The 17,137-nt window shown below is 38.1% G+C and overlaps 1 long non-coding RNA gene across 1 annotated transcript in view; it reads right to left on the bottom strand.

Annotated features, from left to right (window-relative positions):
* Positions 1-17,137, bottom strand: part of LOC132025110 (uncharacterized) — a 63,402-nt gene that overhangs the window by 42,276 nt on the left and 3,989 nt on the right. Inside the window, exon 2 of the long non-coding RNA XR_009406420.1 lies at positions 9,560-9,821. This is a non-coding gene — a long non-coding RNA (uncharacterized LOC132025110). The remainder of the gene's footprint in view (positions 1-9,559; positions 9,822-17,137) is intronic.

Below are 17,137 nucleotides of genomic sequence, written 5' to 3'. Positions count from 1 at the left end.
AGGGAACTAAGGGAACTAAATGGTAAATCCCAAATTATCAAAAATCACAGAAACAAAATCTATTATCATGGTGAAATCAAAAACAGTGGGGGAAAGTTATAAGACATAGGTAATTGCACAATTGCAGCTAAGTAAAACTGCTGAACCAGTGTAACAACAAGATGAGAAGGTATAGGATTCTTGTCATGAATAGAACAGAGGCATGATGACGTGCTAGGCACCTGGTTTAGAGGCGGGCTGGTCCAGGTTTCAGACAGATGGTATCCAACCTCTAGATGTCAATGAAATAACTATGCTGCTCTCTAGTATAAAGCTCTACAGTGATTGCTTCAGAATTTCAATTAATATCCTGGCACTTCTGTGATTTCACTGGAAAAGGCTGGTCTTCATCTCAAATGAAAAATGGATCAGAGAAACCAAAAGAAGGACTGTCACAAAGAAGAAAGGAGGAGGAGGAGTTAGAAGAGGTAAAGCAAAAGGAAGGGGAGATGGATTAGGAAATGAAATGAGTGTTTAAAAAAAACTGAAAGGAAAGAAATGCTTCATAGTTCTGGAAGTCTAAAGAGCAAATTAGGGACACTGCCGAGAAAGCCAAAGGAAGGGACCCAAAAAGAGGCCAAAGCACCTGGAAATGAAGAGTGTGCAGGTTTTTTGGCGACGCAGGCAGTAAGATCTGGCCTGGGAATAGGAAGACTGTAGGTAGTCGCATCAGGGTATCCAGAGCAGAAACAGCTCAGTAAGGAATATCTGCCAGCTAAGCCAGGGCCCAGTTTGTCATTCGGCTCCTGTTTTTTCACAGCCAAGAGAATCTCTGCGTCACCCTGAGCGGTCAGTCATGTGCCCCTTCCCATACATGGGAAGAGCTTCATTACATTCCAACACAACAAAGTAGCCAAAGTTCTGAAGAAAACATAAGAACATTTAGTCCTTTCCAAAGGTGCCCAATCGATCTCTCCTTGAGAAAGGGAAGATTTTTAAAAATAAGAACAATTCATCTTGTGCTTATTCTGAGTAGGAATTTAAAATGTCTTGGTTTCCACTCAATAGTCGGCCTCATCACTAAAGACTACAGCCGCCTTAGAACTATACCTGAGGATTTATTCCAAAGCTGGCATAAAACACCTCATTCCAAAACAATCCCATTTGAACTAAAACTCATTCGAGTCCATAAACTGAAGAGATGCAAACGCAAAGTTGGCCCTCCTTGAACATTTTCAAAGACAACAGCAGAACACAGTGACTGATGACTTTAACCCAAACAAACGTGTCACAATGTTGGTGACACTGCTTTCAGGGGCTTTCTGACGGTATCTCTCATTTGAGATATTTTATTTTTCTCAGTTGATTTTTTTTCTGTTTTATAAAATATTTTAGCATGAAAAGCCCTCAAGGCATGAAGATATATTCTTGGGGCCTTAAAGCTTAGAATCGGCCCCTCCCAATGACTTGATAAACCTTTAAACAGCTGCCATGTTTTGTCTTGAGGGCATCATCACATGCCCCCTGTTCATTTTTTACTTGATTTGGTTGGTGCAGCATGAGGAGAATGGGAGTCAAAAGATGTGCCAGGTATGCTGTCTGGGAGCTAGACTCATCACAATGAGCCTCAGTTCTTCACCTGCAAAAAAGGTATAATAACACCAATTCTACCCCCTTCCCTGAGTTTTTAGGGAACACAACGACTATCACAAATTAAGTGCTCTGAAAAGAGGGAAAAAAAATCATGGAAATATTAACCCATGTGTTATTATTGGTATTACTATTTTTCTCTTTAATTATACTTTACAGGACCAAAGCTCTAATGCAAGGGCTCATAAAAGGTCTGGTGCACATTCAGGTGAGTTCTTGTGTACCTGGAAGCCTCACAGGCATCACAGAGGACTTACCACTATCCAGAGAACTAAGACCTTTAAGACACTAAGAAACTCAGTTATTCATGAGCACTGAGGCAGGAGAGAGTGGTTGGAGAGGGGAAAGCTAATTTAGTGGCAATAACAGGGAGAAAGTAGGAAGTTAATCTAATCATCAAGGAATGCTTCTCAGACTTGAACATACTCTACACATACCTAAGATCACATTAAAATATGGATTCTAATTCAGCAAGATTGAATCTTCATTTCTAACAAGTTTTCAGAGGATGCCTACACTACTGAGCCATGAACCATATGCTGAGAAAGAGAAGAATGCATGAAGAGTTTGGGTGACCAAGAAATCGCAACAGTAAGCCACAAGTTATCAACATACATAATTTTCAGAGCCTGTTACATACACCTTCCCAAAGAGATATTCAGTCTTAAAGAACCATGCTATCCCTACATTCCTTCATAAACTGTACCTTATATCCAAATGATTTGCTATTATGATGACTCAATACACCAAACTGCTAAATCAGTGAAAAAGATGTGGAGTTATATCTGTACACAGGAGATTATGCATAAATCACAAACTACCACATTTATATGTGTACTGTGGCCTGAGGGCAAATGTTACGAATGGGTATGCCCTATACCAGAGCATTACTTACTTCTTCAACCAATGTTTATTGACTTCTGTGTATCCAACATTGTGCTAGGGGCTGGCATTGCAGGAGTGGAAAGAAGATATATACCCGCCATCACAAAGATTACAAAACAGCAGGCTTTGGGGGTATGTGGAGAAGAAGGTAAGTCATAATGAAACATTAGCAATACTATTATGGGGGAAAAACAAGGAGCTGAGCCGGTGGCAGGGGGTACCCACTTTAAACAGGGTGGTCAGAAAAGTTCTTTCTGAGGAGATAATAGTGCCAGAGGACAAAATTTGTTTACTACTTTCCATTCAAGTGAAGGTTTCACACCTTGGCGTTGTTTTAAGAGAGAAAATGACTCCCATTTTCCCATTCTCCCCTTGAGCCTTTGGAGAAAGGAGGTCGGAACAGTGAAGCTTCCTCCACCAGGAAATCTGATACTAAATGACCTCTCTCTGATACAAAGGTGAAATTGTTTGATAAAGATACTAACAATAAAAAGTCTCCTCAAAATAGATTTGCCCAAAATGATTCTCTTTGATTTTCTAGCAGGAATCGTAAATTGTGTGCCAAGTAGTGTCGAATAATCTTTAATTGTATTGGGAGGAAATGACTGAATTGACTGGTGATGGAAAGAATTTCCTTGGCACCCATTCATCCAGGCAACAAATATTTATTGAGCATCTACTATGTGTGAGAGAGTATGCCAGGTATGTAGAATATGCAGGAAAAAAGTGATGAGCCCTTCTCCCAAGAGGCATGCACCCTAGTGGGAAAAATTGGTCTGCTCATTAATTATTTCATCAATTCAACAAATATTTAGTAAGCACCTGTTACACACCAGACTTGATTCTAGACCATAAAATACAGCAGTGACTGAGACTGTCCAAGCCCCTGTGTCATGGTATTTACTTGTTAATCAAGGTCTACACATATAGGAAAGAAATAAATGAACTAGAAATTCAGATTCAGAAAATATAAGAAAAGTGCCATGATGAAAATTAAAAAAAGAATGATGTGATGGTGAATGCAGATGGAGTTGCCACTTTAGACCAAGTGCGAAAGGAAGATATCCCTGAATAGGGAGCAACTGAGCTGACACCCAATGAAGAATGAAGTCAATCCCACATCCTAGGGTGGTACACTCTAGATATCAGGTGGATAGGACAAATGAAAGAAGGAAGGTATCAAGTGGGAAAAACAGTGTATGCAACGACACGAACATATAAAACAATAAGAGATGTTCTGGGAACTATCAACTGGAATTGAGAGCCAACTATGGAATAGTGAGCCTTGCCTATCAGGCAAAGAAGTTATATGGTTGGTGCTGTGAAGCTCCTGACCCAAGAGTTTCACAGTGGCCCTCTTTCTTTAATTGTCAACCTGTCCGCTGGTTTTCTGACATGGATCTAGGTAGGCTGATTAATTCCTCATGCTAATCTTCCCTATTATCATGTATGCTTTCTTCCTTACTATCATGTCACATATATATCTTCAAATTAGTACTTCTGCACTAAGTGTGACTATCTGGCTTCTACAGGTATTTTCTCCATTAGATTGTGAGTTCCTTGAGGTTAGGGACAATACCCATTTAATTCTGCATTCCCAATACCTGAAACAACATTTGGTACATAATATAAGCCCAGCAAATTTTAATGGGAGGTGGACAGATAAATAAATGGGTGGTTGAAAATTCATAAAATTTTTAAATATTTCCAGGACCAAAATCAAGATGTTAGCACTGTAGCATGAACAAATAGCATCTAGATAAGGTACATAGCAGTTGTTTCTCTGGTATTTTCCTGGGAGTTTCTGGTATTTTTTTAATTCCACAGGTTTAGGATGAATTGCTCAGCTCCACCGAGCCTTGTGATGCTGCCGACATTTAGAGCTTTCTCACTAGTTTTTGACCAATCGCACAGTTGCTTTTCTCTAGCCTGACCACCAGCTCCCCCTAGAGGAAAGCCAGGAATTGTATTTAGCTTTAATCATCATGCCTATTTTGATCTTTTACAGAAGCTGATCAGAGTGTGTCTGGCAACAACGTAATGACGGGTTTGATTGCATGTACCATTCTTCAGGAGGGATCATTTTGCAGTCTGTGATACATCAGTGTGGTACATACAGATTACCATTCATCTCTCAGAGTGCCCCTCTCCTGCAGATTATTCAGATACGCAGGAGAGGGAGAGGTAGAGAGGGAGGAGAAAAGCAGAGACAAGGATGGAGGAAGAAAGAGATGGATAGAGGGAAGAGCACAGGACAAAAGAGATTGTATTTCCTTGTCCAGAAGCCATATTTATGTTCACATGTTCATATTTAGAAATGACTGTCCATGACAGTGTTCTATAACCTATATATGGCAAGGTTTCCAGATCACAGGTCTGAGGAATAAACCCAAAACAAATGTAGATATGCCATGTTGGCTACATCTGGAGACACCAGCAAAGATGGCACAGTGAACTTCAGAGAGGTGGCAGCACTTGAAGAAGTGGACAATAGTTCCTAAAGTTCAGATTCCAAATTAGTCTTGAGAAATGGCTATCTTTCCCTCTGATAGGAACTGGATGGAAGAAGTCAAGATAGGAAAGAAATACACTCTCAGGAGAGAGATAATTAGGTACCAAACTATTTGTGGAATATCAGTTGGAGGTTGAAAGTAAGGAAAGATTTGGTGTGCGACCCTGAGCAGTATTTAATAAAACTGTCTTCGTGTTTCCGCCCAGCCTCCAGGAACTGACGATGGGTTCCCAGGGATGTAAGAGGCTGAATAACATGGAAAAATGGTATAATACATGCAACTTAGAAAGATGAGAGGTCAAAGCCATTCTGCTTGTAGCTTAATAGCTTGGTTTAACATGGGAGAAAAGGAGTATCTGCTTCATCGGGTAAAAAACAATGTGAAGTTAAGAGAGACATGTAGGCAATGGTCAATAAAAGTTCATTTTCTTCTTCCCTCCTTCCCTGCCTCATCACCATCTAGAGGCAGGAGTAAACCCAACCCCCCCCCCATACACACACCCCACCTGAACAAGGAACAAGACCCTGAAATGAGCAACTACTGCATCTTTGGCCTTACAGACACAAACCTGACCAGTGAGGTTCTCTTCTTAATTGCTTTTCTGAAATACAATTTATTTTGGCCAACTGATTACATGAATGAAAGAAATAATGAAAACATGAATTTGTGAATTTCTGTCTGTTCAAATCTGTACTTGATACTCTAAGACATCTTATTCATTTCATCCTCAGCATATCTCCAGAGAGGAATTCTTATCTCCTTTTATAGACGAGGAAACTGATGCTTGTAGAAGTAAGTAGCTTGCTTAGGATCATAACCTGGGAACTACAGAGTTGAGATTTAAACCCAGATGATACGATTTTAAGTCCATTTTCTTTTCCGATACAATAAAGCCTCAAGTTACAGCTTATTTCCCTCAGTCCCAGCATCAATCCTACTCGTTAAAATAGAAAGTAGTTTGTAAGAGATGTAAGGCACTATTGGATAGGTAAACTGAGACCCATTCCCAAAAGACCAACCTACTCACTGTCTCAGATTCTTAGAAGCCAGGAAGGGCCAGATGCCTGAGTTTTAGCCAAATAATTTGGGTAAGCTGAAGTTTGCTAGATAGAGTATCTGGAAAGTTTTGCTGTAGGATAAAAGAAGCATACATCTCTAGCACTACACCTGCCCTTCTACTTTCTACATGAATATAGGCTTGATGTCTGGAGCAGCAGCAACCATCTTGTGATGATCAGGAAAAGGTAAAGAAAATCACAGAGATGCTGCCCCTGACATCAAGCTGCACGAACAAGAGTAGCCAACTACATTCTGACTCCTTGATGGGTGAGAAAAACAAAGTATTTTTTTTAAACACTATTAGACCTTATTCTTGTAATTACAGGTAAAAAACAAAAAACGACAAAAAAAAACAACCAATGGATGCAGAAGAATATCTAAAACACTGTCTCTAAAGTATCCAGATTAGTGAGATAAGAGAAAAACAACTTTAATTTTATGATAATAAATATCTATCTTTAAATGAAAAGCACATTTTCAAGGTTATAATTTCCTGCTCTGGGGTAAAAAAAAAAAATAAAACATCATCCATGTTTAAGTGATCCTAAACTCTGAATGGTATGAAGGACAAAAGAAAATGTTATGAAAATGGAATTGAGACAATAAAGACAGTTACTCGGATTTTTCTGAACAGCATCTAACACATAGTTGATGCTCAATTCGGCTGAGTGCTTAAAATTATGTATCTTATTAGCAACCCATCTCAGTACTATCATTTGGGAAAGTTCTTTCTCTCACAAATCAATATTATGAAGAATCAGGCAGCAGGTGGAGGATGTAAAAATGAATCATTTTTCAATAACTTCTTTCAGTATGGAAGGCTTCAAATGTCTAGACATATTTTGCTATTGAATCCCACACTGATATTTAAGGGGTTGTTTCTCCCCATCGCATACAAAATTACCCTAATTAGAGCAAAGCATTTTGGTCACACACTGTCTCTCCTGAGCAGAGAGTGAAGTCCGTCTGAGCTCCTTCCTATAGCTCCTGCCAGGACAGCCAACACCCGCCCAGTCATCAGGGATGGGCTGAGCAATAAGATGCTTTCTCTCCAGTTTGATGACAGACATAGTAAGTTCTTTTATTCTTGGCACTGAGTGGAAAGTTGTCAATTTCTCACATGGCATTTCATTAAAAGTTTAATCTATTACTTAGTAATAAAAATGCAGATACTAACAGGTAACAAAGCTTTGACTTAAAAATTAATATTTAGGGGAGACAAGAATTTGAAAGCACTTTCATGTTCTCCTGGTTTCCTGATCACTCGCAGACTATCAGGTGTCCCTGATTTGCAGACTTACATTCATGTCTTGTGCGAGAAATTTTCAGAAAGATAAACCCAGCAGGAGAAGAAAGCTCAGATGCATAATCATAACAGGGACACACCCGGATCTGAGAGGAGAAAAGGGAACAAAGAAAGAACAAAGGGCACCAGAAGACCAAGTGGCCTGAATGGGGACAATCACCTGGATAGGACCAATAATACTGGCTCAGGATCAAATGAGTTCTGAAAATTATTTTAAAGTGTTTGATAGAGTTCATGAGAATATTGCCCAATATGCAAGCTCATTATTCTGTTATGTGCCAGAAGATAATGTTCACCAACAAAAAGGGAGGAATTCGACCTTAAAATTTCTAACAGGTCATAACATCGCTATTTGAACATCTGTTCCTGGTATCACGACGCTGCTCTCCAACTTACTTCATTTAACTTCCTTTTGGTCCATACTTGCAATTACTTCAAATAACGATAGAACATTACTCTGGGTTGTTTGTAAGTGAACGGGCAGTCTTACCTTTCCCATGTTACCTCATGGAATTAGGCAATTAGATACTCTGATTTGCCCAAACAGTAATCCACGGCTCACCTACTCCTTCCCCAACCAAATCACTGCTTACTCTCTTTGGAGACAGTATTATTTTAAGGACTCTGTTGGCCAGCATGGTGGCATCTTCTTGTGCAACTGCATTTCAATCTGTGTTAGTCCATACTGGAATAATAGGAAGTGTTCAGGACTCAGTATCAGTATCACGGATCTAAATCCTAGCTCTGAAATTACCAGGTGTTTGAGTACTGGCAAAGTACTTCATCTCCTGGAACTTCAGACTCCCTTTTAAAACTGAGGTCTTGAAGGGCGCCTGGGTAGCTCAGTGGGTTAAAGCCTCTGCCTTCGGCTCAGGTCTTGGGATGGAGCCCCACATTGGGCTCTCTGCTCGGCAGGGAGCCTGTTTCCTCCTCTCTCTCTGCCTGCCTTTCTGCCTACTTGTGATCTCTGTCTGTCAAATAAATAAATAACATCTTTAAAACTAAGGTCTTGATACCTAACTCACAGAACTGCTGAAAGGCTGAATGGGATGGTTGGTGGGAAAGTGTCTGGCTGATAGTGGGGTCCAAAATAACCTTTCTCTGGATCTGAACTGTTTACGGAAAGCAAAAAACAGGAACCCAGTAACTTCCTAGCACCCAGGGACTTAAGTGTGCCATGTATGAGAATATAGATTATTTTATGTTTATATATGCATTGCTACCAAAAAAAATATATATATATATATCCACCTCACATATTGCACACATCCACCTAATAGCACTGGAATGACTGACAGATAGCAGTGACCTTCTCCCAGGAAATCACAGATTTTCAAAACAAGCACCTTTTAAAATTACATAAGTATGCAGTATGAATCAGAAAAGCATGAGGCTATGTTTGCTTGTTTGATCAACATTTCATTTCCTGTAGTTTCCATCTTTTTACTGCTGGCCTGCTATCTCCCTCAATAGGAGAAGGCTACTGGGATGTTTGTTATAATCGTCTGCTTAAGGTTCTTTGGCAGATCACATGTTTTACTTAATTAAATAATGTCCCAATTAATTGATTTGTTTGTAGACATTCTTAATTTAGTAAACGCTGAGCAGAATACTAAAAATACCATTATATTTCTGACAGAGGCACCACTAAAGTCTGATAATTGATAGCTTTGCTGTTTTTTCTGATGGCCTGAAAAGCTTTTAAAGCTAAATTCTGTAATCATGTTCATCTTTGGAAATTAGTTTTGTGAAACCACACATTTAGTTCTTGCTGAGAAATCTCATTTTAGTCATTTTAACATAATTTATAATGCATAAACTAAATTAGCTTTTGTAGCTAAGCCAGCACATTTTTCTTTAATTTTTATCTCATCCTAATATATTTTTGACCTTGAAAACTGTAATGTCTGTTGGATATTGAAGCCTCTGAACAAAGAAAATCATTTCCATTCCATCACTATGGTTACACTTTCTTCGCTCTCCAGCACTGAACAGCGCTGAAAGTGTTGAATCTGGATTCCTCAGGAGGGCAAGGGGAACTTCACGTAATATCATTTAGTCCTGATTAAATAAACACATATACATAATGGAACCCAGGAAAGTAGCAAATTGCTTCACTCTGTTTACACTGCATACCATATGACTAATGGTAAGGGCAATATATCACCTGGTGTTAGTCTTTAGTCGCTTCAGGCTCTGTTGTGTGTGGTTTCTCCCCAGGCAGTCGTACATACAAATTCGTCTCAGAAAACACAGTCAAAATGCCAAGCAGCTCCTAACACCTTCAGTCCTCCTGAAGTCAAAGTGGTTTCACCCCTTCCGAACAACAGAGAACTTCAAGTGTGACTCAATGTTTCCTGTCCACCAGAGACGCATTTCCAATGTGCTGGCGGCATGTCTCTCACCATCCTAAAATGGCTTTGGCTGCCCTACAAAAGCAAGAGAAGGAAATGGTTATTCAAACAAATGCTTTCTTGCTGCCTGTGACAGAAAGAAAAAAAAAAATACTCTTTTTATGGAGGGCACCATTTGGTAAAACGTTGCTTGAATTTCTTTTATTACAAGGCTGGTTCATCATGTTAACAATAGGTTTTCTGTTTTTTCTTCTTAGGAGTTGATGGATCAAAGGCGTCTTGCAGAGAACTGTTGGCAATAGTCAGTATCTTCAAGTGGCCATAAGGGCTCAAAGAGTATATCCAATCATTTTTGTGGCAAATTAAATCCATATAAGCTGAAACAGAATATCTCCTTCCTAAAATTCATATGTGAACAGATTTCCGGCTACCTTGATTGGGTAGTGCAAAGGCAATGCAGAGCTGTTCATTTCAGCAGCAAAATGATTTTTTTAGAAGTAGGGTAAGGGACACTTGGCGATATGCTGGAGCTCAGGTAGAAATGGAATCTGCATCTGTAATAGCTTCTGGGTACAGGAACCACTGTAATCACCTGTGGCCCAGCACAGGGCTTGCCCATACTGAACATGCAATAGAATTTAGAAGCATGGAAGGATGGGTAGATGGATGACTGGTTCACTGTTTTATAAGGTCTAAAGATTCTTTGATGACAGGACATAGCACCCGGACCCTTACATGCACTAACTATAAGCATAATTACTAAATAATTTTTTGGATTAGCAGGATTATCAAGTTTTCATAACTTAGTTTTGGTGTGTAAAGACCCAAAAAGTTTAAAAAGGAGGCTCACAAACACTTTGCCTATTTTAATAGCCTCAAATGTTTTCCTATAAGGTGCCAGGGTCGATTCTGTACATGGGCTGGAACATGTATATTTTTAAAGCAAATGTAGCGGGGACTGTCCAAGTTCAGGAGGGACTGCCATCATATAGCATGCTGTGTCAGAGGCAGAAATCACAAGCCAGCCCTGGCAAGCAGAATAATAATCCTCCAGAGATGTCCCCACCCTAATTCCCAGTATGTTATGTTACATCACAAGGGAAATTAAGGTTGCAGCTGGAATGAAGATTGCTCATCAAACTGACTTGAAAATAGATGATCCAGGTGGGCCCAATGTAATCACAAGGATTCTTAAAAGCAGTCAAAGGAGACAGAAGGGGAAGTTAGAGATGGGAGGAGAGAAGGGGTCCACCTACCATTGCCCACTTGGAAGAAGGAGGCAGAAGGGGCCAAGACCTAAGGAGTGTGAGCAGTCTGTAGATGCTGAAAAGGCAAGGGAATGAGTTCTTCCCTCCAGCCTTCAGAAAGGAGCGGTGCCCTGCAGACGCCTTGATTTTAGCCCTGTGAGGCTCATGCTAGACTTCTGACCTACAGAACTACAAGATAAGACGCTGGTGGGTTTTGAAGCCACTACATCTGTGATAGGCTTTTTGTTTTGTTTTGTTTTAATAGCAGCAAATGTGAAACGAATAACCAAATTCCCAAAGCATAAAATAATTGCCTCTTTTCTTCCAGATTTTCTTCACCCAAAGTTTTGTTTATAGATCAACCAAACCCTCAATGATTTGTCCAGGTTCAGGTGATTTTTGCTTCTGTTGAAATATTTGCATGTTTCATATATGATTCAGGACACCCTCATTCTGAAAGCATTTTGTTCATGTACCATCCTTCATTCAAAGCTATCAACTCTCTTTGAATGTTATATTTAAAAATAAAATCTAAACCGATTTTGATTTTGTAGAAGGGGACAGTGGAAGAGAGGCAGCTTGCCCCTCAGACCACAGTAAATATTTTGAGGCCTTCAAATGCCAGATAATATCCAAGGAAGAGGGCCACACATTCTGCTATCAAAGTAGTCATTATTTTACTTTCCTCCTTCCTATTCATTCTTGTATACGCGAAAGAATACACCTCACACTGATCCTCTCAGATGTGGAAGACACCAGAATTTACACCATGTTTTTTTTTTTTTTAAGATTTTATTGATTTATTTGACAGAGATCACAAGTAAGCAGAGAGGCAGGCAGAGAGGAGGAGGAAGCAGGCTCCCCGCTGAGCAGAGAGCCCAATGCGGGGCTCGATCCCAGGACTCTGGGATCATGACCTGAGCCGAAGGCAGAGGCTTTAACCCACTGAGCCACCCAGGTGCCCCTACAGCACGTTTTGAAGGGAACACACTCAACAGTGAAGCCATGTGGTCTCAAGGTCAGTGTTAAAGAGTTTGACGGGACATGACTGTAGCTAGAAAAATGCAAGGTGGCTGAGTTGTAGCATGGATCCTTCACAGGCAGGCATTATTCTAAGCTGCTTATCACAGTTTATGGGTAAATATCAAGAGGTGCATAATCTAGACAGCAGATCATTAAGTGGACGGTGAGATCAAAGCAAATGTCAATCCCAGCTTCGCTGCCCAGTACCAGTGGGCCGTTTTCAGGTAACCTCCCTCTGTTTTTTTACGACCTCTCCCTGTTTTCTTGCAACCTTCCTCTGTTTCAACAGTTCAATCAAAACGCTTCTGTATCTTGCAGGGACACTCTATTCCCTTTACTTCCCATTTGTTTCCCTTAATGGAGTTTTGATTTTTTGATCTATCTCTTCTGCTTTTTTCCTTTCTAAGTTCAGAAAGCTTGGGTATCTGATTTCCCTCTCCTTTTTCTCTCTTATCTTTTCAATCTGGTTTTTAAATGTCACTTTTAGTCAAGGGTTTTTTCCATTTTTATACTGGGCTTGTTTTATGTCCCCTTCTCTTGAGAGTAAAGTTCTTTAAAAATTCACTTTGTAACTGTTGTTTACATTTGTTGTTGTTGTTTTTAATAACAAAACTTTGTATCTCAGCAGAAGTAGTGATAATAAAACCTCCAGAGGCAAATTTGCTCCCTCTTTCAGCATCTTTTCATCGAATGCTACCTCACTTTATGATAAACTTCAGGGAGGAAAGATAAGATGATGAATAAGGCCATTATTATCCTCAAGAAATTCACCCACCAGTAAAGAAGAAAACAACTCTATTACAGAAAATAACTCAAGGAATGTGATGACTGACTCCCGAAGGACGTGACATGCAGCACTATAGGATGCCCCTCCTTTCTTACCATCATTCCTGAACACTCACAATAGTGCATCTAAACCCCAACCCCCTCAACCCAAGCAAGAGAAAGCTAACTAAGCAGGCATCCATCCCACTAAGCTTCAAATACTTCCTTTAAACTGTTAAGGACAGTTTCCTTTGATGGCTACGATACAGTTTTTGCATTGTCTTATTGGTGCCCATTTGGATTCCTTCAGTTCGGGGCATTAATAGAGCAGCAATGAATATGTGTATAAAAGTCTTTTGTGGACATATGTTTTCATTTGTCTTGATTAAATACTTAGAAGTAGAATTATTTGGTTATAAGGTCAAAGCATGTTTCAATTTAAAAGAAACGGCCAGTTTCCAAATCGGTTGTACCATTTCATACTCCTGCCAGCAACAGAAGAGAATTCTAATTGCGTAACATCGTAGCCAACATTTAGTGTTGTCAGGCTTTTTAAATTTAAGCCATTTCAGAAGTATAATGATATTTTCATATAAATTTGCATTCCCCTGATGACTAATAATGTGTAATTTTTCACGTGTTTATTGGCCATTTATGTATTTTCCTCATGTTAAAAATCACACTGATTTTATAACTTTTGTCTATTTCTAAACTCTCTATTCTGTTTCATAAACCTTAAAGATCCAGGGGGTGCCTGGGTAGCTCAGCCCTTGGGCCTCTGCCTTTGGCTCAGGTCATGATCCCCAGACAATGGGGTCAAGTCCCACACAGGGCTCCCTGCTCAGTGGGAAGCCTGTTTGACCCTCTCCCACTCCCCCTGCTTGTGTTCCCTCTCTTGCTGTGTATCTCTGTCAAATAAATAAAAAAAAAAATCTTTTAAAAAAAGCAATAAAAATATATATAAACATTAAAGATCTATTGTTAGCCACCATCACACTTTCTTCATTCGTTTAACTTCATGATGGGTTCTGAAATCAGGTATTATATACCTTTTAACTTGTTTCTCCTCTTTAAGATCCTTCCTTCCCCTCCACCCTCCCTCCCTTCCTTTCTTTCTTTCCTTTTCTAGGTCCTTTGTATTTCCAAATAATCTTAGAATCAGCTTGCCAATTTTTAGAAGAAAAAAAGCGTTGGGATTATGAGATTACACTGAAAATCTCTAGGAAGAATTTAGGGAATTTTACATCTTATATTAAATTTACATTAACATACTTAATCTTCCAATCCATGAATATAGTTTATTTATTCCCTTATGTAGATCTTCAGTTTTGCTCAGTAACTTTTTTAGTTTTCAGGGAGAAGTTCTTGCACATACTTACATCTAGTAACTTAATATTTTGATGCTGTTGCCAGCAGTGGGTTTTTAAATTCAATCTTCATATCATGTATTGCTATTACATATAATGCAATTAATTTCTCTATATCAATCCTCTATTCTGTGGCCATGCTAAAGTCAAATGTCGGTTCTAGGATCTTTTTTGATAAATCCCCCCAAATTTTCTATGTATACATTTATATTGTCATTTTTCCTTTTATATGTTTTTTAACTTTTGCTTTATTACACTAGCCATTACTTTGAGCACAAGGTTTAACAGAAGTAACAGGAGTAACCTTTTTTGTCTTGATCCAAAATCAAAGGGAAAACAATCAGTCCTTCACCATTAAATGTTAGACTGAGAGACCCTCTACTATTCCTACTTTGCTGAAAGTTTTTATCACAAATGGGTGTTGAATTTTGCTTTTTCCTGCATTTTAGATAATCACATAATATTTCTTCTTTAATCTGTTAATATATTGCTTTGATTCATTAATTTTATTAAATTGATTTAAATCACTGATTTAAAAATGTTTAAACAACCTTGCATTCTTTGTGAGATAAATCCACTTTGTCATATATGCTATCCAACTATATATATCCAGATTTGATTTCTACTGTTTTGTCAAAATTTCTGCATACACACACACACACACACACACATACATACATATATTAATGAATGATACTGGACTGTGACATTAAAGCTATGTGTACCTTATAAAGTTGAGTAGCATTTCTAATTCCTTTTTCTGAACAAGTTTTTGTAAAACTGGAAATATTTCTTTTTTAAATGCAAGTTAAAGTTTTCCCGTTAAATAACTTGCATCTGGAATACAGGAAGGTTTTAAATTATATATTTAACTTACTTAAATTCAACACAGTTGAACTGTTATTATTTTCTCATTTCATGGCATAAATACAGTATTTCCTTACTAATTTTTAATGTCCACAGCATCTGTAGTGATGGCCCCTTCTACATTTCTGATATTGGTAATTTTCAATTTCTATTTTCTTTTAAAATTTTTATCAGTGCAGGAGTGGTTCAGTCGGTTAAGCATCCAACTCTTGATTTCAGCTCAGGTCATGATCTCAGGGTCAAAGGATAGAGCCTGGTTTCAGGTTCCACACTCAGTAGGGAATTCACTTGAAATTTTGTCCCTTCCCTCTCCCTCTGCCCCTCCCACAGCTCTCTCTCTTTAAAATAAGAAAATAAACATTCTAAAACAAATGAACAAAAAAAAATGAATACAATTTTTATTACTAGCCAGGAGGCAACTGTTCTCAACTAGGATTCCACAAAAGAAACAAACCCTAATGCTCTAAAGCAACTGTTATATAAAAAGAAATACTTTTTTCTATTTATCTAAAATAGAATTGGCTATGCAACTTACTTAGAAGAAAACAGAAAACGGTCCAATAATATTCTTTAAGTCTAATTCTCTTGCAGAATCCCAGATGAGAAAAATAAATTCTCAATTTTAGTCTTTTCTGATAATCAATTTTTTGTTTCACTGATTTTTCTATTATTTGCTCAACTTCTGTTTCATTAATTTCTATTATTTTCTTTCTTCTGTGCATTTTGGGTATAGTTTCCTTTGATTTTTTCTAACTAAGGTGCAAATACACATGGTTGATTTAAAAGCATTTTTCTGGGGCACCTGGATGGCCAATCAGTTAAGCATCTGCCTTCGGTTTGGGTCATGATCCCCAGGATCACTGCTCAGCAGGGAGTCTGCTTTTCCCTCTCCCTCTTCTGCTTCCCCTGCTTGTGCTCTCTCTCTAATAAATAAAATCTTAGAAAACAAAAACAAAGACAAACCACTTTTCCCTTTAATATAAGATCTGCCATCATAACTTTCCACCTGAACGTTTTACCTGCACGTCACAAACTTTGATACTTTGTTTTTATTACCATTTAGTGAAGTATTTCTTAATTACCTTTGTAATTCTTTTTATTTGGTCAATATATTATTTAGAAGTGTTTCTTATTCCAAATATTTAAGAACTGTGTATTTTGTTACTGATGTCTAGCTTAATTCTTTATGGGCAGAAAATACACTCTATAAGATTTCAATAATGTTAAATTTATAAACACACTTAGATTGTCCAGCAAATAGTCTCCTTTGATAAATATTCCATGCACCCTTGAAAAGAAAGTGTCCTACAATTGTTGAACAGTGTGCTATAATTATCTATTAGGTCAAGTTGGCTGATAGCAGTATTTAAATCTTTATCTTTATAGCTTTCAGTCTATTTGTCAAATCAATTACTGAGAGCAGAAGTGTTAAAATGTCCAACTCTGATAATGGATATGTCTATTTTTGCCTTCAGTCCTATCACTTTTTGATTTATATGTTTTGAGGCTCTGATAGATGCACCCACATTTAAGACTGTTTTGTCTTCTTAATGAATAATAATTCATTATTTATATCCTTATTAAATCTTCTTCTTTATCTCTGGTAATACTCTTTTCCTTGAACTCTAAGTTGCCTATCCTTGACACAATTACTGCATCTTTACTATGGTCAATGATTTTTTTCCCCCTCTTTTAACCCATCTATGCCTTCATGTTTAAAATGCATCTCACATAATTTATTAGAATGGCTAAAATAACAAAAATAGTGACAACATTAAATGCTGGCAAAGATGCAGAAAAACTGGATCACTCATACATTGTTAGTGAGATTATACAATGATAAAGCTACCCTGGAAAAGAATTTGACTGTTTCTTATAAAACTAAACATGAAACTCCCATAGAACCCAGCAGTTGTACTGTTGGGCATTTTTCCCAGAGAAATGAAAACTTATGTCCATACAAAAAACCCTGTACACAAATGTTCACAGAAGACTTATTTGTAATAGCCAAAATGGAGAGATAATCCAGAGGTCCTTCAGCAGATGAACAGTGAAATAAACAATGACACATATACATCATGGAATACTACTCAGTAATAAAAGGAACAAACGGTCAATACAT

The sequence above is a fragment of the Mustela nigripes genome, chromosome 9 (genome assembly GCF_022355385.1).
Source record: "Mustela nigripes isolate SB6536 chromosome 9, MUSNIG.SB6536, whole genome shotgun sequence".
Taxonomy (NCBI): domain Eukaryota; kingdom Metazoa; phylum Chordata; class Mammalia; order Carnivora; family Mustelidae; genus Mustela; species Mustela nigripes.
This window is presented reverse-complemented; position numbering and strand designations above follow the sequence as displayed.